The 10,841-nt window shown below is 40.9% G+C and overlaps 2 pseudogenes; both read left to right on the forward strand.

The window, feature by feature from the left end:
• The first annotated feature begins 219 nt into the window (after window positions 1-219).
• LOC114037581 lies at window positions 220-622 on the forward strand (annotated as a pseudogene).
• Window positions 623-7,430: 6,808 nt separating this feature from the next.
• On the forward strand, window positions 7,431-9,651 carry LOC114037635 (annotated as a pseudogene).
• Window positions 9,652-10,841: the final 1,190 nt, after the last annotated feature.

Raw genomic sequence — 10,841 nt, forward strand, 5'->3', positions numbered from 1 at the left:
GGAGGACTCTGGGCCCCTCTGTACGCATGAGTATGAATGACCAGGGGAAAGGGAGGCCGGCCTACCTGGGCTGGCCCGGCTCCTGGGTTGGACCGAGCAGGTGTGAGAAAAGAGATCGCCTCCCCACGCCTCTCCAGCCGCCCCGTATAATCAGTTTTGGGCTGGACCCTTCAGAGCACCTAGAGATGAGGAGTCAGGCGAAAAGAAGCACATGCCAGGATGCCGAAATGGATTAGTTAGGACCTTAGCTATGTGTCCCGAGCCCCTCCAGCCCAGTGTCCTGCAGGTCTAGTTCATTGGCAAGCCACACTTATAGGACCTAGACAGTTGGCTGTGTTTTCTCTTTGACAATTCATTTCCCTACAGACTACCACCTAAGGTTGTATTTACGACAAATATTTATCATCCGAACATTAACATAACGGCAGGATTGGTCTCCAGCCTAAGATCACAGTGGTCTCCTGCTTTAACTATTTCTAAAGTTCTTTTATCCATTTGTTCACTGCTATGAGATCCAAACCCTGATGACCAGAGATTAGTGCCAGAGATTGCACTGATCTATAAAAAAAGAGACAAGTAAAACAGAATATCTCAAGAATAGACTCAGAAGTACAGCGTGTGACTACCTTAAAGTCAAAATAACCGGCATTATAGCTGGAATAAACTAATATCCTTTTTAAAAATTTTTTTATCCAGCCGATCTCCTATCAGACGTCATCTTTTTTAATTTTATTTTTGTTTGCCTCCCTCCATTCATGTTTATCTGAGAAGACTCACACTCTTCCTACTTTAGACAATAACTGCTTCTGGAAACGGCAGTCACAAGGGAACAATTACCCAGAGTTAAAAAAAGAGTGGAGCATGTGTATTACGTGGCCAACGTCTTCACTCTAACTTGGTTAAAAGACTAAAACCATTCCTCACTGCTCTGACAGATGCTGAAGAGACCATCTGAGGGGGAGGCGGATGGACACGCAATTGTGGTATCAAAGGAAACAAGATTTCTGCAGCAGCATCCATCTTGTTTAAGTCTTCCATTGTTAGAGATCTGAGGTGTCATGATATACTTGATGCTCATAACCGATGTAATTGGAGAGTTGGTACTGAATTGATAGCATCAGCAGAACAGAAAATGTGATGTATTGTATGCAATAAAGGAATGTTCTGTTCTTGTTTTCCAGCGAATGGAAATTGGAAGGCAAACACCCCTTGTATTCCAAGATAGGGTCTTGAACTTTGATTTTCATTTAAATTTTGCTAGGAGGCTTGGAGCTATTAGTTAATCTGTCTTCCGAAACACTGTTTAATATAACATTGAATAAATGATGCAAGTTGTCAATGGATGAGTGATCAACCTTAGCGCTGCTAGTAATTGATTTTCTTCTATAAAGCTGCATAAACCAAACAAATAAATAAATGAAGTGCTTAGCACACTCCCTGGTGCATAGTAGGCACTACAAAAATGCTTATTTCCTTCCCTTCACCATTTAACCATATAATGGGGCAACGAGGTGGTACTGCAATGGATAGAGTGCTGGGCCCAGAGTTAGGAAGACGTTGGTTCAAATCTGACCTCAGACACTTACTATCTGTGTGACCAAGTCTCTTAACCCTTTTTGCCTCAGTTTCCTCATCTGTAAATTGAACTGGAGAAGGAAATGGCAAACCACTTCAGTATCTTTGCCAAGAAAACCCCAAACGGGCTCATGAAGAGTCAGACATGACTAAAAAACGACTGAGTGACCATATAATGAATTCAGTTTTATATGTCCTCTGTTACTGGTTTCAGCTGTTTTTTCATTCTTTTCATTGAAGGGGCCCTCAGCTTGTTCTCGGGGCAATGGAAATCTACAAACTTGACTTTCACCTATAGGAGTATGTACAGACCTAGGAAGTTCTACAGTGAACACCCATTTCTCTGGGAACACAAACAGGACAATCTAATCTTGGTCAATGATTAACATAAGCCTAATCTTGTAAAATTGTCATGTTGCAGATCAAAGGCCAGAAACAAACAGTTCTTAAAAAAAAAAATTGTAAAGTTATTAAGAGACATGTGAAAGATTGCTCCAAATTCCTACTACTAATAAAAATACGATCGCAAAAAATGAAAAGAGTCGGTGTTGGTGAGGCTGTGGGTATGGAATTTAGTCAGAGGTCTCTAGTGTAGTGCCATAGGAATATAGGTTGACCCTGTGCTAGTTAACATTTTTTCAATGACATGGCAAGTTCATCAGATTTGCAGATGACGTAAAACTGGGAGAGGTACTTAACACATTTCCAGATGACTAAGAATTCTAAAAGATTTTGACAGGCTACAGCATTGGAATGAATCTCCTAGTTCTGTTCACTTCACTCTTAATCAGTTCATTTAAGTCTTCCCAGGTTTCTCTAAATCCACCTGCATTTCTTATGGAACAATAATATTCCACTAAATTCGTACACCATAATTTCTTCAGCCATTCCTCAAATGATGAATTCCTGCTTTGTTTCCAGTTCTTTGTTGTAATGACATTGTATGGAATCTAATAAAATGAAATTTTATTAAAAAATACATAAAGTCTAACAGGTTCAAAAAATAAATCTCAGAAGTATAGAATAGGGGAAAACATGGTTATACAGCAATCTAAGATTGCATTATCTTGCTACCACATCACACTACTAATACATTGAGCTTGCAGTCTGCCAAAAACCCTAGATCTTTTTTCAGACAAACTGTTGTCTCTGAGAGGCATAAGATCCAGGAATAAGGAGGTAATAGGCTCTGGGTATTCTTCCCTAGCCAGACCACACTTTGAGTATTGTGTTCAGTTCTGGACTTTTAGGAAGGCCATTGGAGAGCACCAAGAAAAGTTCAACCATGACAGTCAAGGACTGTCTGAGTCTTTAGGAAGGCCATTGGAGAGCACCAAGAAAAGTTCAACCATGATAGTCAAGGACCTCCAGTCCAAGTCATCTGAGGAACATTTGAAGGAAGCAAGTGTGTTTAGCCTGGAGAAGACTAAGAACACATGGCAGCTGTCTCCACATATCTAAAGGGCTGTCCTGGGGACGTGGTACTGGAGTTGTTCTCTTTGGCCCCAGAAGGAAGAAGCAGAAGCAATGCAAAGAAGTTTCAAAGAGACAAATTGAGGCATGATGGGCATCTTTGTAAGGATGAGAGCTGTACGAAGGAGGAATGGGCAGGCATGAGGGATGGTGGCTTCCCTTTGCCTTGATGGCCACTGGTGACATCTGGTTCTGTAGAGATTCCTTTTTATTATGGGGGAGACTAGAATGAGCTCCCACCTCAAACCTATACAATGATTTCATTTTTATGGATGAAGAAACTGAGGCTCACATAGGTGAGGTCACACAACTGTTAAGTGGAGGAACAGGGGCTTGAACTTGGGGCTCTTTACAACGCCATAATGCCAGATGGACAGGGCAGAAATACACTTCCCTACTTCCCCTAGACACTTCTCCCTTTCCAACAGTATCATTTTCTTCTTACCTTAAGTGTGTCTCATGTGGGTATTCCATATCCCCAAAAGGAGGAACATATTAAGGTTATATAGAAACCACATGCCCCTGATCTGTTGATGAAACACACTATTGAACATGGGTTGAGTGATGAAATCACCAAGAGACATCAGGAGCCCTACAGCACTGAAGGTATAAATATACATGTGTCCTTCTATGTGTGTGCCCTAGTCACACAGGTATGCTATATTTGTCTTTCCAGGCCCTGATCACATCTGTTCACCGTACTGGTACCTCTCCATGTGTGTGACCTGGACACACACATTCCCCTCCATCAATGCCACATCTGACCACATCTGCTCTTTCTGTGTGCTCCTCTCCACTCATGTCCCTAAGTATGTCTACTCTCCCTACTAAAAGTGTATGTATTCATGAGACCCTATGCCCCAAGTGACACGACATCAGAAGATGAGCCAGAGCCTGGTGTGCTACCGTGCACAGGGTCTCCAAGAGTCAGACGCAACTGAACAACAGCACCAACAATGCCCCAAACCAGTGATTGTCTCCCCTCCCCTCCCAGGAGAATGTTTTATTGTTACTTTTCTTTTCTTTTTCTTTCTTTTTTTTAAAGGCTGAGCAAGTTGTGGTATATGACTGTGATGGAATTCTACTGTGCTGGGAGAAATGATGAGCTGAATGATTTTAGAAAAACTTGGAAGGACTTGCAGGAAATAATGAAGGGCAAAATGAGTAGAACCCAAAGAACATTGTGTACAGTACCAGCAGTATTGTTTTATGAATATATGAGGCTATAAAGAAAACATAAAGAAAGATGCTATCTGCATCCAGAGAAAGAACTGATAAATAGAAGTATGCATAGAATAATTTTACATATATATATATATATTTATTTGGGTCTAATGGTAGCCATCTCTGGAGGGTAGGGGAAGAAAAAACAAGAAATTTACATGACAATTTTATTGTGTATTTGAAAGAAATAGCAAGTTGTGCATATAAATTTGCTGTTTCATGTGCAATCATCTTTTTTTATTATATTATGTTATGGAAATGCTTGTTTTCTTCCATAAATTAAAAAATAAACAAAAGCAAAAAGCATTTCATCAAATGACATGGTTAAGCGCTTCTTTTACAGACCACAATGCAATAAAAAATATATATTTAATAAGGGACCATGGAAGCACAGAAAATAATTAATTGGAGACTAAACAACCTAATCTTAAAGAATGTATGGGTTAAAGAACGACGAATAGAAACATTAAAGAAAATGACAATAATGAAACAACATATCAAAACCTACGGGATACAGCAGAAGCAGGAATCAGAGGAAAATTTACATCTCTAAGTGCTTATATCAGTTAAGAAAGAGAAAAAGAAGACCAAGGCATTGGGTATGCAGTAAAAAAAAAAAAAACAAATTAAAAATTCCCAATTAAACACTAAATTGGAAATTCTAAAAGTTAAAGGTGAAATTAATAAAATTAGGTGTAAGAAACTCATTGAATGAATGAATAAAACTAAGAGCATTACAAAAAAATCAATAAAATTGACAAACCATTGGTTAGTGTGATTAAAAGAGAGAGAGGAGAAAACAAAATTGCTAGTATCAAAAATGGAAAAGGTAAATATACCACCAAAGAAGATGGGCAGCTTTGAAAACAATGTCTAGTATTTATTATATAGGTTTTCTTGAAATGGAAATTTATTATTTTATATTGAATCCTCTTATGATCTGCTACATACATGGCAATTTTTTTTCTCATTTTGTATTTAAGTGTAAAATTTTAAAAATTGCCAAAAAAAAAAAAAAGAGGGGGTAGGATAAGTGAATCTGCAAATTATAATCTAGTTAGCTTGATTTCAACTTCTGGCAAAAAAAATTTAACACATGATTAAAAAGGTAGTAAATGTACTTCTGGGTCACATAATAGACAAGATGGAGGACTAGACATTTTATCTAATCCTCATCACTCTCAACCCTATCCAAAATAAGAATAAGACAAAAGCAACCGTAGCACTCTTCACAATCTAAGACACCAAGGATCCCAACAACGTAACAACTCAATGAACTAACAGCCGAGAAGAGTGATGGCTAATCCCTAATGCCTAATGCACTCACTCAGTATTCCTTGCCCCTCCGACCCCCACAGTCTACAACAAGCAAGCGAACTCAGCCTTGCCCCTCCCCTCCTCACTCCTTTGCAGAGCAAGGAAATTTGGAGCTGAATTTTAGATGAAACGTCATAGGGAAAACTTAAAAGTCTTGCGTTTGGGTTTAAGAAATCAATTTCACATGTACGAGATAGGGGAGTGGGTGGATTTTGTTAGAAAAAATACCCAGGAATTTTAGTGAATTATAAGCTCAATATGAGTTCACAAGGTAACCAACAGCAATAACAAAAGCTCATGAAATTACGACCGTGGAATGGACAACATTTGCACTTGGGAAGTGTCCTGGGGTACTGGGGTTCTGAATATAAGTAGCACATGTAGGCTTGGTTTTGATTTCTCTAAATCTATAGAAAACAGCTCAAAAGGGTGGATGATGCATAGTTTGCCCACCATCCTGTCTTTCTTCAAATTTAACTAAAATTCCATCTTCTACAAAATGCCTTTTTCCTATCCTCTTTAATTCCAGTTTCTTTTTCTATTGATTATTTCCAATTTATTCTATCTATAGCTTGTTTGCTATAGACAGTTGTTTGCATATTGTGTCCTCCATTAGATTGTGAGCTCCTTGAGAGCAGGGACTGTCTTGCCTTTCTTTGTATCCATAATCCTTGGTTCAGTGCCTGACACATAGTAGGACCTTCATAAATATTTATTGACTGACTGACACCAGCCAAGTGGTTTTATCAAAAACTGACCTCCCTTTGGGTGCACACACATCTGCCACCTAAAAAAGCTGCAGTATCTTACCAGCGGGTGCTCACTGGGAAACTCTTCCACTAGGCATAGGGTGAGTCCACATACACGGTCCTCATAGGTCATCTCTGTCCTCCTAATATTACAGATGAAGAAACCAAGGCTCAGAGAAGATCTTGCCAATGGTCCTGCCAATAGCAAATGTCAGAGGAGGGACTGGAAGCCAGATCTTCCAGACTCCAAGTCCAGTTCTCTATCCACTGACACATACTGTTTCTCTACTGCCTTCCCACCCCTTGGAGCACCCCACCAGCCCTCAGGCACAAAGGGCATTGGCCTTATGTGTACTATCGATCTAGGGCTATGAAAATAAAATGCTGCTTTAAATTCCTTTTCCAAATACTGAAAAAAAAATTATTTTGAAAACCTATTCTAGAAGTTTGGCTAGTCAAAATCCAGTTGACTAGCTTACAGTTAGAAGGAAAACCAGGACGTTTTTCCCTGTCCCCATTTCTGTGGCAATTCTCCCATTAACCCCAATATTTCTAATATTTTTTTTATTTTTTTCTTTAGTATTTTATTTTCCCCCATTATCATGTAAAAACAAATTTTAACATTTGTTTTAAAAATCCTAATATAAGTTCAAAATAACTTTTTTTCCCTAATAATTCCTAATCAGCAATTGAACAATCCCGTCTGTGTGTGCGTTATTTCAGAATCGCTTCCTTTCTAGGTTTCCATAATTTCTCTTTCAAAATCAGGTTCTCCTTTGCACCAGAACCATGACCAGAATAGCAATTCTCCTCGTGGCTTCCTCCACCCTTTGAAAAAAGGAAATCGGGGATGGATGCAGGATGACCGCCCGGGCCCAGTGAAGGGGAAACTGGCGGAGGAGAGGCGAGCGGGCACCGGCCCCAGCTGGGGACCCCAGCCCGCCAGCCCGCAGCGGTACCGAGTGCGCTCCTTCCTCCCTCTCCGCATCGCATCGCATTTTGGGCAGTTAGGACTCCTGCCCGCAGCCTCCGGAGGAAGGGAGAGAGGAGGAGGAGGAGGGGTCCGCGGCGGGTGGGGGGGAGGGGCGGGAGGATACTTTTTATTACTGACAAGAAAATACTCATCTAGGGAATAATGCTCTTCTCCACCATCTATGTTTTTGAAGCTGTCATTGGGCAACTTTTACTGTTGAGAGTCTGCGCCTGCTTCTTGCTACGCAGTTAATTGTCATCTAGAAGTGATACGAAGATGACAGCATCTCTTGATGATCCTGGGGGAATGAGAAAGGGCTTTCTTTGCCCTCTATGCTTAAAAGATCGCTTCAATCACATTGTGAAGAAAAATACTCCAGTGAGGACAGGGATGTCAAAGGGCAGATAACAAGTCTGCTCCAGAAGGCTAAGAAAGCAAAGAATAAGTTGTCGAAAAGAGAAGATGATCGGTCAGGGTCTGGGACACAAGGATATGAATCTTTCAGCTATGGAAGGGTAGATCCATACATGTGGAAACCACAAGAACTTGGTGCTGTGAGAAGTTATCTTTCTGACTTCAAAAAACACGAAGTTTCCCGGACTGACCGCTATGTTGTCGAAGTCAATAAATGAATAATCACGTTGGAAAAACTTTTGACAGAGCAAAGTGCTGGGTCTGCTAAAGTAAGAGCAGTAGAGAAGCTGGTTGTGCCATGGGTCAACGATCAGGACGTTCCTTTCTGCCATAACTGTAGGAATGTCCAGCATCCGCAATCGCCGTCACCTTTGCCGACTTTGTGGATCAATTCTGTGCAAGAAGTGTATGGAGCTGATCAGCCTTCCCCTGGTAAGCAAGCTCACCAGTGCCAACAAAGAGACCTCCCCTACGAGTCCCAACCAGTCACCAATAGCGTTCGTGGTTCTCCATCAGCAGCGTGAGCAGTGTTAGCTCTGCATGGAATGAGAAGGACATGAGCGGATCAGCTGCTGTGGACATTGTAAAGATGCCTTGCTTAAGAGAGAGCAGCAGATTGATGGGAAGGAATACACTCCTGACATTGTGAAGCTTTACCAGGTGGAACATTGTCCACTTTCTTGGGGCTGGTCGAGGGCCAGAAACATGGCTGGACAGAGTGGGAAGAGACTGAAGAACATTAGGCCAGAGGACTGATTATGAAATGTTGGGGTGGTCATGTTTAAGGTGGCCCACACACCTCATTATTAATGTTATTAAGGTTATTAATGATTCCAGTAGCAGACAAGCATGTAGTATGATCTTCCCCATTTGTCCCACCCTTTGCTGCAGGGAGAGCTGAAGCCCATCAGCCAATAGTTGCACTTCTGCTTCTAGGGTCAATGTTTTTGTATGGAAAACATTTTGAAATCATTGTGGGTGAAAATGCTATATTAATCACTGTACTGAGCTGCGGATTTCCTTTTTTTTTTTTTGCAGCCCAAGACAATTGGTCAGTCCTTATCTCTTGTCATGGACTTTATTACTTGTTACTTTTTAACCCAACTCTTTTTTTTCCTGTAAATAACCACTCAGATTTTTGCTCTCCTCTAGGAAAAAAAAAAGGTGAACTGGGATTCCATAATTTATTTCTGGGATCTTCCTGCTTCAGGGGAGGGCACTGGGAACGCTTACTGTCAAGGAACAGCGAAAGAATCAGCTTTTCCATAATGCTGAACAAACTGGTTTATCACCTGACTCATTTCCGCTTTACTCAGGGACATAAATCCCCTCCCTTTCTCTTTTCCTCCCATGTCGAATCAGTTGATAAAGAAATGGACTTTGCATTCCCACGTGGGTAAAATCGGCATGTCTTAGCCTCTTATTCTAGATCTGTTTGTAAATAATTTTGTCTTGAAATGGAAAAATCCCATTCCACCTCCCTTTTCCCCTCTTTCAAAAACTACAAGTTTGTATGGAAAAAGTTGACCAGAAAGCTCCCAAGTACATTAAAATGGCAGCATCACTGAAGTAAGTCACTTTCCTATCTATTTTCCATGTTGGTAAGGTGGTAGGTACATTTTGAGTTTGATAAAATTCAATACCTGAAAAATAAAAACTTTGTTAGATCAGTTAATGAGGATAATAATAAAAATATTGTGTACAACAAAAAAAAGGAAATCATCAGTACCTATGTCAAATTAAGAACTGAGCAGTTTGTTGAGTTTTGACTGAGCGGTCAGGGAGATGGTCAAAGAAAAGATTCCCCTCGCTCTCCCATGCCAGATTTGTGATCTATTTCTTGAGCTCATCATATATTTACTGTTCTGACTAATTGGTCAGTAGTATATTCCCATGATAATCTCACTTTTTGTTCCCTCCATTAATCTATCCTCACCCAGACGTGTGCTGGTAAATGTTTAACAATTGGCTTTCAAAAAAAATGTATATACAATACACTCAAATTTCATCTGCATTATTAACATTTCTTCCATAATTTTTAAGTTTAGATAATCATCAAAACAATAAACCAAGCCCTGACTTGTAGCATTTGCCAATTTCCAAGACACAAATGTTCACATTGAAAATTTAACAATTGGGGTAGAGCCAAGATGGCGGAGTGAAAGCAGTGACTTGCTAGAGCTCTCCCCCAAACCCCTCCAAATACCTGTTTAAAAATGGCTCTAAACAAATTCTAAAGCAGCAGAACCCACAAAAAGACAGTGAAACAAATTTCCAGCCCAACACAGCCTGGATGGTTGATCGGAAAGGTATATCGCGTCAGGCAGGAAGAGGAGCGCAGTTCGGTGTGGGTACGCAAGCTGCAGCGACCCTGGAGCAGGCCTCAGAGGACTGAATCAGGGCAGCTGTGGCAGTTTCCAGACTTCTTAACCCATGAACGCCAAAGACAACTTGGAAGGTCAGTGGGAAAAGTCTATGACTGAGGTGAGAGAAGAAGCTAGGTCTCAGACACAAGTCCCTAGCGAGGGCTGAGGCTGCCTCCTAAACTTCTGGCCCACAGACTGGGGGGGAATCGAGTGGCTGATCAGAGGGGGATTGCAGGGATCCCTTTGAAACTGCTGAGGCAGGAAGCTCTTGCTTTACCTGTGCTTGGATCTGGGTCACAGTTCTGAGGGGCAGTCCTGGGGCTAGGAGGAATGCTGGTGCGGTGAAGCTTGTTGTGGCGGTGGAGAGGAAACACCTCACCCCTTATCATACCACCTTGGAAGAACTGAAAATTTATAGGTCTCTAGAAGTACCTCTGAAAACAGCAGTACAAACCCCCAAAGCTTGGGACAGTACACTCTTCACATTGGAAGCAGACTCTTACCTTAACAAAGAGTTTAAAACTCAAGTAATTGGCCAGGATCATGAGTAAGCAGCGCAAAAAGAGTCAGACTGTATTATCTTACTTTGGTAACAAAGAAGATCAAAACATACAACCAGAAGAAGAAAACAAAGTCAAAGCTCCTACATCCAAAGCCTCCAAGAAAAATATGAATCAGTCCCAGGCCTTGGAAGACCTCAAAAGGGATTTTGAGAAGCAAGTAAGAGAAGTAGAGGAAAAACTGGGAAGA

The sequence above is a fragment of the Vombatus ursinus genome, unplaced genomic scaffold (genome assembly GCF_900497805.2).
Source record: "Vombatus ursinus unplaced genomic scaffold, bare-nosed wombat genome assembly UNPS02010461.1, whole genome shotgun sequence".
Classification (NCBI taxonomy): Eukaryota; Metazoa; Chordata; class Mammalia; order Diprotodontia; family Vombatidae; genus Vombatus; species Vombatus ursinus.